We start from the raw sequence: 13,754 nt of genomic DNA on the forward strand, positions 1-13,754 counted from the left end.
ATGAGTTTTTGCATTGTGGTTGTCTCCTTCAATGTCAAGGTCAATTGGTCTGCCACTCCCAACAGGAGTGTCGTCCCCAATGTTTTCCTTCTGTCCGTTACTGGCCATCTATTCTTCTAAGATTCCCACAGACGGTGCCAAATTGTGTGGGTGATTTCCTGACCACACTGCCCGCTTAGTAACCAGATGGAGAGCACCGGCAGAATAGATGGCTTCAGCAAACCTGTAACAGAAAGAAAAGGCTCCGGCGGTGGCTCTTCCACCCGGGGGCACTCCGACGATCAAGTCAGTATATCTCTCAAAGATAATCAAATGCTAAACTCACTACTCAAAGTATAAAACTGCGTACCTTAGAACCATGGGGGTGCCTCTCTTTTATAGTTTACTCAATCCTAATCCTACTAGAAGCCTGACTTCTATGGACTCCCATTCAGTGCTTACTTTGGATTTCTCAAGAGATAAAGATAAACTCCCTAAGAGCTTTATCCTTATCTTAGCAAAGTCTTCTCTTTCCTCTAGGACTCTTGTCCATATCTAGGTTGAGTTCCTTTTTCATTCTAGGACTCTTGTCCCTTATCCGTTTATCTCAGATTCCGATATCTTCGGAGATAACCTCGGCCTTGCCGAGATCACCTCGGCGTCATGACCAGGACACGTGGCACCTCGGCTGACACGCCGGCGTCACCTTGCCACGTGTTGGTGATCGGAAAATATATCCCCACAGATACTTTTTGTACTTTTGTTTGTTTATTTGATTGATGATTGTATTCGTGTCTCTCGAAATACAAATTCTATTCAATAAAATTTATTTTGCTCATAAAAATAAAAACCAAAACCCTCTACATTAACCATGGTTTATCAACCTCAAATCCTAGAGCAATTCTACGAAGAAAAGGAACAAAACTCACTAAGAAAGTCAATTCTTGTAGCCTCTATTGCCGCCGGAGTACAGTACGGTTGGGCGTTGCAGCTGTCGCTGTTAACGCCCTACACACAGCTACTCGGGGTCCCTCATAAATGGGCTGCCTTCGTTTGGCTTTGCGGACCCATCTCTGGCTTGCTCATTCAACCCACCGTCGGCTATTATAGTGACCGTTGCACCTGCCGCTTCGGCCGCCGACGCCCGTACATAGTTGCAGGTGCATTCATGATCTTTGTCGCCGTCATCCTCATCAGTTTCGCCGAAGGTATTGGAAAGGTATGATGCTCTATGCAATTTAAGAATCTAGGGCGAAATCCACTTTAAGACCTTAATTCTATATCATTTAAGAATCTAAACTTAAACCACAGGGATTAAAGCAGATTTTGCCCTAGTATGGTATAAACAGAATTTAAATTGGAATTTTTTTTTTTATTAGACATGATTTAAATTGGAATTTAGAACAGTAAACTGAAAAGTAAATGATATGGAATTCATATAGCTAACCACATAGAGGCAACTTTTATAACTAGATCCTAGAGAGTCGTAACTTCAGAGATCACCCTTAAGAGCATCTCTAATCACATCCTCTTCACAAGAGGATGAAAATAATATTTTTTATTCAAAAAGTAAATATAGAGGAGGTCACTATTCATTCAAACTCCAATCACAAACCTTCATTTTCTTCATTCAAACTCCAATCAAAAAGTAATTTTTGTTCATCAATAAATATTTAATTTTAAAATTTTTGTAAAACATATTTAATATTATACTCATTTTAAAGGTATGATTTTATACTTTTTATTGATGTCATTTTTATAAAAATTAAATTTACACATTAAAAGTTATTTTGAATATAATTAAGAAATATAGAGTGAATAGTATTTTAGAATCTTCTCTATTTTTTCATCCTCTCTCTATATTTGGAGGATCAATTCATTCTCCTCCATGGAAGGAGGAAATAGAAGATGGGTTGGAGTTGTTTTGGGGAGAAGATCCTCCATATTTGAAGATATGAAAGTTGGGTGGGGGATGCTCTAAGTGGTGCAGAATTCATATAAAGCTGCATAAACATTGTATTGATTTTGATATAACAACTGTAGCATAAATATTGATTTGGATATTGAAAGCAAATGTAACGCCCTCAAAAATAACCCATTATATATCATTGACATGCATTATTTAAAGAAGACAATTTATTAATTCATTCATCAGAGTATTACTAAATAAAGCATTACATGTAACATCGAATAAAATGCCCTACAGGCATACATCTTTCCAAGCCAACACTTGGATTCAAAAATATGAGTTATAATCTCAATACAAGAAATGCCCTAGGCTTGAATGTTTACATGTACTAATAAATAAAAACTATTAACTAAAGGTAGTCTTCTTCAATCCAAATGCCAAACCCTCCCAAGCTAAGTCCTTGGAGGTAGTTTATCACCTGAACCTGAAAATGATGTTCCCATAAAGGGTGAGCCACAGCCCAGTAGAAATATACTAAACCACATATAAGCAATGAATAAAGCAATAGCATTCAACAGATGGTTAACCAAAATAATCAATTACTTCATTTTACAGTCTCATGACACTATTGCCAAAGATACGTTTTACTTTCCAATTTTATCAACATGGCTCAGAACCTGGCCAAACTTATAACAGTGGATCACATATATCAAATTCACATCCCTCCAATATCAACAAACAAATGAGACTCAAGCTCAAATCAAACACTTCATACTTCCAGATTGATACACATTTTAGTGTTGTATCAATAAAACACTTCTATATAAATAAGCACACATAAAAGTGATGCTAATGGAGTCCATCCCCTATCTCCTCCCAAACAAAATCCGGTTTAGAGGTCCATCCCCTATCTTCCCCTAAACCGTGGAGTACATCCCCTATCTCCTCCCACACACAAACAATGTATGCAAATGCAATGCTCAATCAATACACATATTTTCTGTATCAATGCCATAGTCAAAATTAATGACTTAATCAATGTGATTAGTTTCATTTATTCCTAATCCACATGCAATGTCTACAACAATCACGACTATCCTCCACCGATAGCCCAAAACAGTTATTTCTAAACTGAAAATTACTATGTCAACAATTCAATAGGCAAATGATTCCAATTACCCAATTACGCTATTTAATCAATGAATTCCCCAATTCCATGAATTTAACCATCTTTTCCCAATTCCATGAATTACTTATACAAATTAATTCAATAATACAACTAGGGTTTTTCCCAAAATTTACCAATGTATCCCCAACATATCAAATTACCAAAGCTTAGAACAAAACCTATAAAATGGAGTAGGAAATCCCTACCTCGAAGAAAACAACACAAATGGTGAAGACAAAGATGAGTGCCCAAATACCAAAGTGCTCCAAATCACCAAATGCTCAGATTAAATGAAAGCCCTCGACTCCCTGTATCTTTTTAATGAAGGATCTAGGGTAGAAACACACCCTAAGTGGATCAAATCTAAGAGAGAAGGTGAGTAGGGAGAGAGAGAAGTCGGACCTAGGGTTTGGAATCAAAAGAATATGAAAAAGACTGATCAAAACCCGCTGTTGCGTATATAAACTGGACAGGCTCGCTCGAGCGAAGACTTGGTCGCTCGAGCGACCAGACACAGAGAAACTACGCTCGATCCAAGGAAACCTTGCTCGAGCCAACAACCCAAAAGCTCGCTCGAGCGAAAGAAAGCTCGATCGAGCGAAGAACTCAAACCCTCAGGTCTGAAACCAGACACACGCTCGAGCGAAGGAACTATTGCTCGAGCGAAGAACAAACTAACTCGCTCGAGCGAAGAAAAGCTCGCTCGAGCCAAGAATGCACAGCTACAGGTCCAAATCAAACGCAACCTCTCGCTCGAGCGAACAACTCCTCGCTCGAGCGAAGAACCAAAAACCTGGACAGCAACACTTGGTTTCTAAACCCAACCAACCTGAAACAAACCTGCCCAACACCTCCTATAATTCCAAATGAGAAAATAAGAGACAACAACAACAATTATACAATGACAGAATCTACGGAACCTAAGTCCTGATACAATAATCAAATGGGAAAAGACCGGGGTCGCTATAGCAAAGTACATTAGCAGTTTTGAAATTGTTCTCTTTAGGAATTTAGGTGAGAGAAAATAAATAAAAGAAATGATTTGGTAACCAAAAGAAGGAAAAAAAAAAAAGGAAAAAATTCTATTCAGCTTGTTTAGTTCTAGTTTACAGAAAACAGTTTTCAGAAAATTTTACTTTTTTATTTTTCGTATTTTAATGTTTTCAATGAATTTTTTTAATATTTTAAGTATTGTTTTTAATTTTTAGATAAACCTAACATAAACACACTTAAAAAATATAATATTTATGAATTTGTTTTTAAAAAATATACTAAATACCAAAAAATACAAAAAAAAAATGAAAATTTAGTATATTTTCGTATTTTTGTATATTTATTAATTTTTTAAAATATGTTTTCACAAATATTTTACTATTTAAATATATCTAAGTAAAGTGCATCTAAAAAAGTAAAAAAAAACACCTTAAAATTTAAAAAAATATTCACTAAAAACAAAAAAAAAACACGAAAAATAAAAAATTCAGTTTTCAAAAAACTGAATTCAGAAAACTGAAACCAAACACACTGAATTTCTTCTATATGTTTGATTAAGTTGGAGAGTAAAGAAAATATTTAAAAAAATAATAATAATGATTTCTTTCCTTAAAAAAAAAGGAAAAGAAAATATTAGAAGTTATATTACTAAAAGAATAATTTCTGTTTTTATTCTTTTAGTACTTACATTTTTAGTGTTATACAAAGATACTAATCATGCTATTTATTTTCTCTCCTGATCTGTTTATTTTTTCAAAGGTCCAAAAAGTGAATTTTAAGGGAGAGTAATTTCTATTATTATTATTATTTTTTTTTTTTGGGGGGGGGGGGAGGGGGTTCATTTGCTCTCTTTTTTAGTAATCCAAACAAATAATTAAGTGCAAGCGAATCATTTTTTTTTTCCTTCAAATCACTCAATCATAAGTAACTAAAAATTTGAATTGGATAATTAAAATACATATACAATTGATCAAATAATAATTTTGTTTTTGTTGAAATATTCTAATAGGTTCTTGGTGACAATCTTGATCAAGGAATGAAGCCTATGTCAGTCACCATCTTTGTACTAGGGTTTTGGGTGCTCAATATAGGAAACAACACGTTGCAAGGTCCTTGTCGAGCTCTCTTGGCCGACATCTCCGGCAGGGACGAGACCATGTTGAGGGTGTCAAACGCCATGTTTGCGTTCTTCATGGCCATCGGAAACCTATTAGGCTACGCCGCTGGTTCTTACAGTAATCTCTACAAACATTTTCCCTTTACGCAAACCGAAGCTTGTGATGATTATTGTGCGAATCTCAAAACTTGTTTTCTTTTCTCTATTATCATCCTGTCAACAGTAACTACGTTTGCTGTCATCTTAGTGAAGAAGGAACCGTTCGTGGCCCCCATTGAGAACAACATATCGATTGTGACTCTTGGGAAGGGTGAGGAGGCTGTAGTACCAACAGGGTTTTCCAACAGTTTGCGTCGGCATTGAAGAGCTTATCAAAACCAATGTGGATACTACTACTCGTTACGAGCCTGAACTGGACCGGTTGGTTCCCGTTCTTGTTGTACGACACGGATTGGATTGGAAAAGAGGTGTACGGTGGCCGTGTTGGAGGGACTAGTGTTGAAAAAGAGTTGTACCATGAGGGGGTTTCGGCCGGGGCATTAGGATTAGTGTGGTATGTCTTGACACTTGCCATTACGTCGTTGGCTATGGAGCCTCTAGTGCAAGTTCTCGGCGGCATAAAGCAGGTGTGGGCGCTTGGAAACTTTTTGTTGGCGATTGGCATGGCAATGACTGTGGTGATCACTTACATGGCTGATCATGCTAGAAGTGTCGCCGCCATTACCGCTAGCACCGTTGGCAATGCTAATTACCTTGTGTCGCCACCATCCGAAGTCAAGTGGGCTTCTTTGTGTCTCTTCGCCTTGTTGGGTATCCCACAAGCGGTTAGTACCTCAAATCAATGTTTTCTTTTTTAATAAAACATTGTAAGAAGATATGGAGGAGTATTAAGCCAAGACCTGTCCATTCTCTATGTTACAAATCACTTCTCTTTTTTTTATTGGTTTTATTTATATCACTAGATTCATGACAATTTCAAATTTTTAGTCAAATTAGAGCTGATAAACCAATTTTGTTATTTTAGCTAGTCACACACTGCATGAAACTCAATTGCTAGCTGCCAAGATTTCGATCACCCAAAAAATCTTTGAATCCATCTCAACATGAGTAGAGGTGGGGGTTGGATCCCAGTGCTGAGACAAAGGAGAGGAGGTGGAGCACAAGGTAATGAAGCAAGGCATGGCGTTGTTACTGTTTTCGTGGACAACATACCCTCAGCAATGGCTGCAAAGGCTCTGTTCAAACTATTTTCAAATTTTGGGATTGTGAAGGAAGCATTTATCCCATACAAAAGAAGGCAAGCGACAAACTCACGCTTTGGGTTTGTGAGATATGACTGTCAGGTAGCAGCAGTTGTTGCCATTCAAAAAGGTAACGGCCTTTTAGTGGATGATAAGGTGCTGGAGGTCAAGGTTGTTGCATATGATAGAAATAACAGAGGTGAACAGGGAAGGGGAAAGCCTCAGCATTCTAGAAGGGCCCCTCACACAAACAACTTTAGTGGAAAAGCTGCATTAGTGGGTCATAAATCTTTCGCAGAGGTACTAAAAGGGGACATTCCTTCAATGACTGGGGAAGAAAGCATGGAGATTCAAGCCTTTGAAGAAGGAAACAGTTGGCTATATGACAGTGCAATCATCAGATTCAATACAGAATATCCCACTCACATTATTTCAAAAGCCCTGAAGGAGAAAGGATTGGAGCAGGTAGTGGCCAGAAAAGGGAGAGGTCGTGATATAATATTATCTTTTAAATCTCAAGCGGAACTGCATTCAAACATCGGCCAGCTCAAAGATTGGTTCAAGGACTGGAGTCTTTCCGTGTCAGAATGGAAGCCTGGCTTTCATCTACAACTTGAGAGATGTGTATGGCTGAGATGCTTTGGCATACCACTGAATCTATGGAATAGAAATACTCTAAATAACATTGGGCGCACATGGGGTTTTGTTCTTAGTTTAGAGGGTGACTTATGTCAACCAAAGTCATTCTCTCATGCTAGAATTAGAGTGGTCACTGGGTGTATGGAATATATCAATAGAACTGTCAACTTGAAGTGTAATGGAAGTTCACATCCCGTTCTAATCTGTGAAGATCATCCAGCTTTCTTCGATTGCTTGGACCACAACGGTTTGGAGGAGTTCAACTTCATCGGAAATTGCTACAGTAAGGAGAGTAGAAATGTTTCAGGGACAGATGTCAGAATTAAAAACGACGGTGATGGGGCGGTAGCTCAACGGTAGGGGCTCTCTGTCAGTCATATAGATGAGGTAGTGGATACTGTTGTTGAAGAGACACTAGCTGTAGGAGGTTTCAGTAGAGAGAAGGAAGCAAGCGTTGAGGAGCCTCTGTTGGAAGGGTCAGATCGCAATTCAAAAAGCAATGATGACAATCTTAGGTGTATCCCTCAAGTCTATATACCCGGGTTTATCAAAAACTTCAATGAAGTTGGTGATGGGCCTGGACATGGCACTAATTTGGAAGAGTTATCGGCAATGGAGTCCAGAAAAGACTTTGGGCCTGGCATTAATTTGGAAGTGGTTTTGGCCCATTCTTTAAATAAGTTCTCAGATTGTGGTCTTTCTAATAGGCCCAAGGAAGTGGTTAGTACCAAACATGGCAATTTTGTTTCTTTGGCCTCATCCATTCCTCACATGCAATCTGCTGGGCCTAATCTCTCTGCTGGGAAGAGTTTTTTGACCCCTTACCCCAATTCAAAACTCCAGCAATTTACGAAGAAAAGAGGAAAAAAGAAATCTCAGCTTGAAGGATTTTCTAGCTTTGTTAGAATTCATGGCTACAGGGCTGCTACAGTTCATAAGCAATCTTCTAAGAATGTCATTTTCAGACCAGCTGCATCTGCTCTTGCACATTTGGATCTGTTTGGAAGTTCTTCATCTTTTAACCACTGTCTCCTCCAAGAAGCTAAAGACACAATGCATCTGGGGAAATCCCTAGGAATCAACTTTAATGGGATGGAAGATGTTGTTCTAAGCGAGATCATTGATCTAGAGTTTCAAGACCAAGAGAGAATTATCAAAGATGGGAAGGCTCGGCAGTAATATGCTGTAGATGAGTGCCTTGAGTGTATTTCTTTGTTTCTTGATGAAGCTACTCTCTTGGAATATTAGGGGTTTGGGAAAACCTGAGAAAAAGGGTAAAATCAAATGCCTTCTAAAGGATAGACTTATTGATATTGTTTTTTTTCAAGAGACCAAGAAAACAGTGGTTTCAGAAAATGTTGTAAGGGATCTTTGGGGAAGCAAAAACATGGAATACATGTCTGTAGACCCTGATGGATCTACGGGTGGGCTCCTATGCATTTGGGGTCCTGCTGTTTTCCAACTATCTAGCTGCTGTTGTAATAGGAGGTACATATTACTCTCTGGCTCTCTATACAACTCCTTTAATTGTGTTTTGTTGAACATATATGCACCCAATGATGTTAGTGCTAGAGCCAATTTTTGGGAAGATATATTAAAGCTCAAGGTCTTTTTTCCTGATCCTTGGTGCATGGGAGGTGACTTTAATGAGATCAGACATATTGGGGAGAGGGTAGGTTGTTCCAGAAGAGACAGGGGGATGAAACAATTAAATGATTATATTGGGAAATGTGAGCTCAATGATCTACCTCTGTATGGAAGGAAATTCACTTGGTGTAATGCCCAGGATTCTGAGAAGTGGAGCCGAATTGATAGAGTCTTACTCAGTCCGGAGTGGATGGTCAACTTTAGAATGAAACTTTGGGGCCTACCTAGATTAATCTCAGATCACTACCCCTTGTTGATGATGGAAGATGAAAGAGATTGAGGACCTCGCCCTTTCAGATTTTTAAACGCTTGGACCTTACACCCAAGCTTCTCAGACCTCTTTATCAATTGCTGGAATAACAGTTCTTTCTCTGGGTGGGCAGGATTCAGGCTTATTCAAAAATTCAAGCATCTAAAGATGGAATTAAAAAAATGGAATATTGAGGTGTTTGGTAATGTCACATCCAAACTTAAGGCTTCAGAGGAGGAGTTGCATACATTGGATATTATGGCAAAAGATAGAGCACTGCTAGATTCAGAAAAGATACGAAGAAGAATGGTCAGACAAGAAATGTGGAAGCTTTACAGAATGGTGGAGTGGTAATGGCATTAAAAGTCCAGACTGAATTGGACTCTGAATGGGGATAGGAATACTAGGTTCGTTCATGTCTCTGCCAATCTCAAACAGAGTAGAAATCTGCTTAACTCTATTACTATCAATGGAGTGTCCCATAAGGAGCCTAGCAGGGTCAAGCATGAGGTTTTTCAACATTTCAAGACTCATTTTACTGAAGATTGGATTAAAAGACCTGTTTTGGGAGGGGTGTTCAAGACTATAGAGGAAGATTTTGTTTCTCATTTCCTTGTTCCAGAGTTCACTAAAGCTGAGGTTTTAGCTGCAATTAAAGATTGCAATAGCAACAAAGCCCCAAGCCCTGATAGGTTCAATCTGTTGTGCTATCAGAAATTTTGGAAGATCTTGAAGGCTGAGATTATGCAATTTTTTAAAGAATTCCATCAGAATAGTAGGCTCACATATGGTATTAATAGTACGTTTATTACTCTCATCCCTAAGTTGGAAAATTCCATTAATCTGTCTGATTATCGACCCATTAGCCTTGTGAGTTCTTTATACAAAATTTTGGCAAAAATGCTAACACATAGATTGAAGCTAGTGTTACCCACTATTATTGGTGAAACTCAAACGGCTTTTATAGGTGGGAGAAATATCATTGATGGGGTATTCATTGCCAATGAAGTGGTGGATAGATGGAAGAAAGCCAAGAAACAAGGTCTGATTTTAAAGTTGAATTTTGAGAAAGCCTTCGACTCTATAAATTGGGAATTCCTATTCTCATTGTTGTCTAGTTTTGGTTTTGGATCTCAATGGACTTCCTGGATGAAAGTGTGTGTCTCTACAGGTAGAATTTCGATTCTTGTGAATGGATCACCAACAAAGGAATTCTCACCTCAACGAGGTCTTAGGCAGGGTGATCCGCTTTCACCTTTCCTGTTCAATATAGTATCTGAAGGGCTTAATATACTTTTGGGCAGAGCACATAATCTTGACATTCTCAAAGGTGTGTTAGTTTGGGGCTAATGATGTTCTCTTATCTCACCTACAGTTTGCCGATGACTCAATTCTTTTTTCTGAAACAGATTGGGATCAAATGGTCTTGGTCAAAAGAATTCTCAGATGCTTTGAAGTCCTCTCCGGTCTCAGAATTAATTTCCACAAAAGTGTGGTGTGTGGTGTTGGTGTGGATGATGCACTTCTGCTCTCTTTTGCAAGGCTTTTAAATTGTAAAGTGCATAACCTTCCTATCAAATTTTTGGGGCTACCCCTTGGTGCTAACTCTAGTAGGAAATCTACTTGAAAGCCTGTGATTGACAAATTTAAAGCTAGACTTTCCGGGTGGAAGAGGAAAATGTTGTCATTTGTAGGAAGACTAACTTTGATCAAGTTTACTTTATCCTGTCTACCAGTGTACTTTCTTTCTTTATTCAAGATGCCTGAAGGTGTGGCTAGAGATATTGAAAAGATTGAGGCTAACTTTTTAGGGGGTGGTAATGCCATTAAAAGGAAAGTTCACCTTGTGAAATGGATAGAGGTCACAAGGAGCACGGATCAAGGGGGGCTGGGTATCCGAAGGATCAGAGATGTCAATGCTTGCTTGCTACTCAAATGGTGGTGGAAATTTGGAACTCAAATCAATGCTCTTTGGAGGAGAGCTATCTGTAGTAAATATAAGATTGATGAGTTGTGTTGGTTTCCACCAATGAAGTCCTCTTACAAACATTCCAGACTGTGGAAGGACATCATCTCCATAGGGTCTCATAGCAGTATTATTTACAATTTCTACTTGGGCAACTGCATTATTAAAGTGGGAAATGGAAATAGAATCAAATTTTGGCATGATAGGTGGTGTGGTAACTCTTGTCTTAAGATCGATTTTCCACATCTCTTTAATCTCTCAACTGATAAAGAAGGATCTCTTTACCAATTCTTTGCAAGAAAAATCAGCTCAAGTGATTGGATTTTACCCCATAGAAGAGTGTTATATGTACGGGAATTGGCTGAAGAAGCTAGATTGCTTTGTGTCCTTTCCTCAGTTCCTTCTCTAAGTCTTGATAGAGCAGATTGTTTGTCCTGGGCTTGCGCATCTACAAGTAACAGTGAGTTCTCTGTGTCCTCTCTTTACTCCCTTAGTAGCTCTAATTTCGACCCCAATCTCAGAATCTGTAAATCCATTTGGAATAGAACCACTCCCCTTAAGGTTTCATTTTGATTTGCTAGTCTATTTACTTCTACTCTAATCTGCTAGTCTACTTCTCTGTGGGGTGTTTTGTGTTAGGTGAGATTGGTTGCTGATGGGTGCTTTTTGGTGGGTTACATCTGTTGGGTGCTTTGGTGGGTCTCCATAGTGAGCTTGATTACTGTTAGGTGTTTTTGGAGTTCATCTGTTGAATCTGTTATTCTGCTATGTTTGGAGTCCTTCTGCTGCATATGCTATGTTTGGTCTTCATCAGATCAGATGATGCTGTAAGGGTTGTTTGGTCTGTGCTCTGGGCGAATGGCTTGCATGGTAAGAGGCAAGTGTTCTATTACGTGATGTTCTGACAAGCTTTGCACCTGTGTGAGGAACTGATGTGTATTGTAGTGTTGAATCTACTTGTAGTCTGTGTATTCTGGGTTTTGGTGTGTTATATCTGTTGTGCAGTCTGCTTGTTCTGAAGCTTGTTCTACAATCTGAAGTATATCTGATGTTTTCATTTGGAATGCAAACAGGTAGGCTGGCCAATTGTCTTCACCTGGAAATGGGAAGGCTGGTCAATTGTTTCATCTGGTTAATTGCTTCTGCTTCAGAAATGAGAAGGATGTTCTGTGTCACTCGTTTTGTTCTGTTTCTGCAATCATCTGAAGGCAGATGGATTGAATTGTATAGGTAGGCTGTGGCTCTGAACTTGATTAGAAATGGATGGTTGGCTTAGTGAGGATTGAATTGATCAGAAATGGGTAATGTCTAATTCTGTGGGAGGATATGGCTTTGTGTTTAGTGAGGATTCTGCTTGGGATTGGCTCTGTGTTTTTTGCTTCTGTTTATTGTCCTTTCTCTTTCTCTCTTTTTGTTGGTTTCTCACCAACTGGCGCTTTGTGCTTTTCTAGCCCCAAGCTCCTCTTTATTGATGTAATCTTCCATACTTTGTATATTTTATCAATAAAGATTTTCTTTGCCGATCAAAAAAAAAAAAAAACTAGATTCACGACAATATATTATTGTTTTTTCACTAATTTTTTAATCATAAATTCTAAATAAGTATACAATTAGTTGAAGATACAAAATGGTGAGAAATAATTGGTGATGATACAATTAAATATTTTGCATTTGCGCAGGTGACCTATAGCCTTCCATTTGCTCTAACCTCCATAATTTCCAGCTCAGTTGGTGCAGGTCAAGGTAAATATTATGTGACTTATGAAACAATGTTTGACAACTATATAATTAAGGTCTCCTTCTAAGACACATTGGATGTTTGAACTTTGTAGGACTTGCTTTGGGCGTTCTAAATCTTTCAATTGTGATACCACAGGTAAGATTCAACAATTAACATGACATGCATGAGTTAAGTTTCTCTCGTGCCAATTAGTTGAGATGAGTTAGTTTTGTTAGTGGAATAATTTTTGGAAATAACGTTGAAATGAGTAGTGATATATAAATTTAAAAAATGTATACATAAATTAATAAAAAGGATGTGGCAAGTTTTGATTGGGTAATAATATACCGACAGAAAAAACATTTATACAGAAAATGTTTTTAAAATTATGCCTTCAGTTGCGTGCCTATTGTTTTATCAGCAATGGTAGGTATCATGAAAAATCTTTATGAAAATAATCATGAAAACTTTGTAACCTTTGGATAACACTTAGAATAAAACACCGCACACTAATCAAGGTAATCCAAGGATCATAAATTTTTCATAATCATTTTCATAAAAAAAAATTCATGATCCCTAACTTTTCCCTTATTTTATACCTTAAAACCGATCAAGATAAATTTATTTACAAAACGCCTCCTGGGAGTAATTTTATTTTATCACTTTAAATTCATTCAAGTGACAATTTTTTTTTTAAAATATGCTTGTCGCTTTAAATTTTATATAAAAATTATGTAAGAATATCATTTCTCATGTTGAATCAGGTGGTGGTGGCTATGGTGAGTGGGCCATTGGATGCGTTTTTTGGAGGTGGTAATTTACCAGCCTTTGTGAATGGGGGGTATTGCAGCAGCATTACGTGGAGTCTTCAGCTTAGCCTGGCTCTCAACTTGAAAAATTTTATCCATTCATTTATATTTTATCTTTAATTTTGTGATCAAGTTATGTGTTCCTAACAAAACTGACACGAGCATTGATGCGTGGACTCGAATGCTACCAGCACTGGCAGACCCAAGGGGTGGCTGGGGAGGGCCCCTGCCAAGATTAAAAGAATTCCACTAATTTGTAGTGGGGTGATCGGCGAGAATTATGGAAGTAATTTATAATTTATTTTAATATGGGAGT

The 13,754-nt window shown here is 38.0% G+C and overlaps 1 pseudogene; it reads left to right on the plus strand.

The window, feature by feature from the left end:
• Positions 1–823: 823 nt before the first annotated feature.
• Positions 824–13,523, plus strand: LOC114295085 (sucrose transport protein SUC8-like; annotated as a pseudogene).
• Positions 13,524–13,754: the final 231 nt, after the last annotated feature.

Source organism: Camellia sinensis, chromosome 6 (assembly GCF_055761805.1).
Source record: "Camellia sinensis isolate YWXY chromosome 6, ASM5576180v1, whole genome shotgun sequence".
Lineage (NCBI taxonomy): Eukaryota > Viridiplantae > Streptophyta > Magnoliopsida > Ericales > Theaceae > Camellia > Camellia sinensis.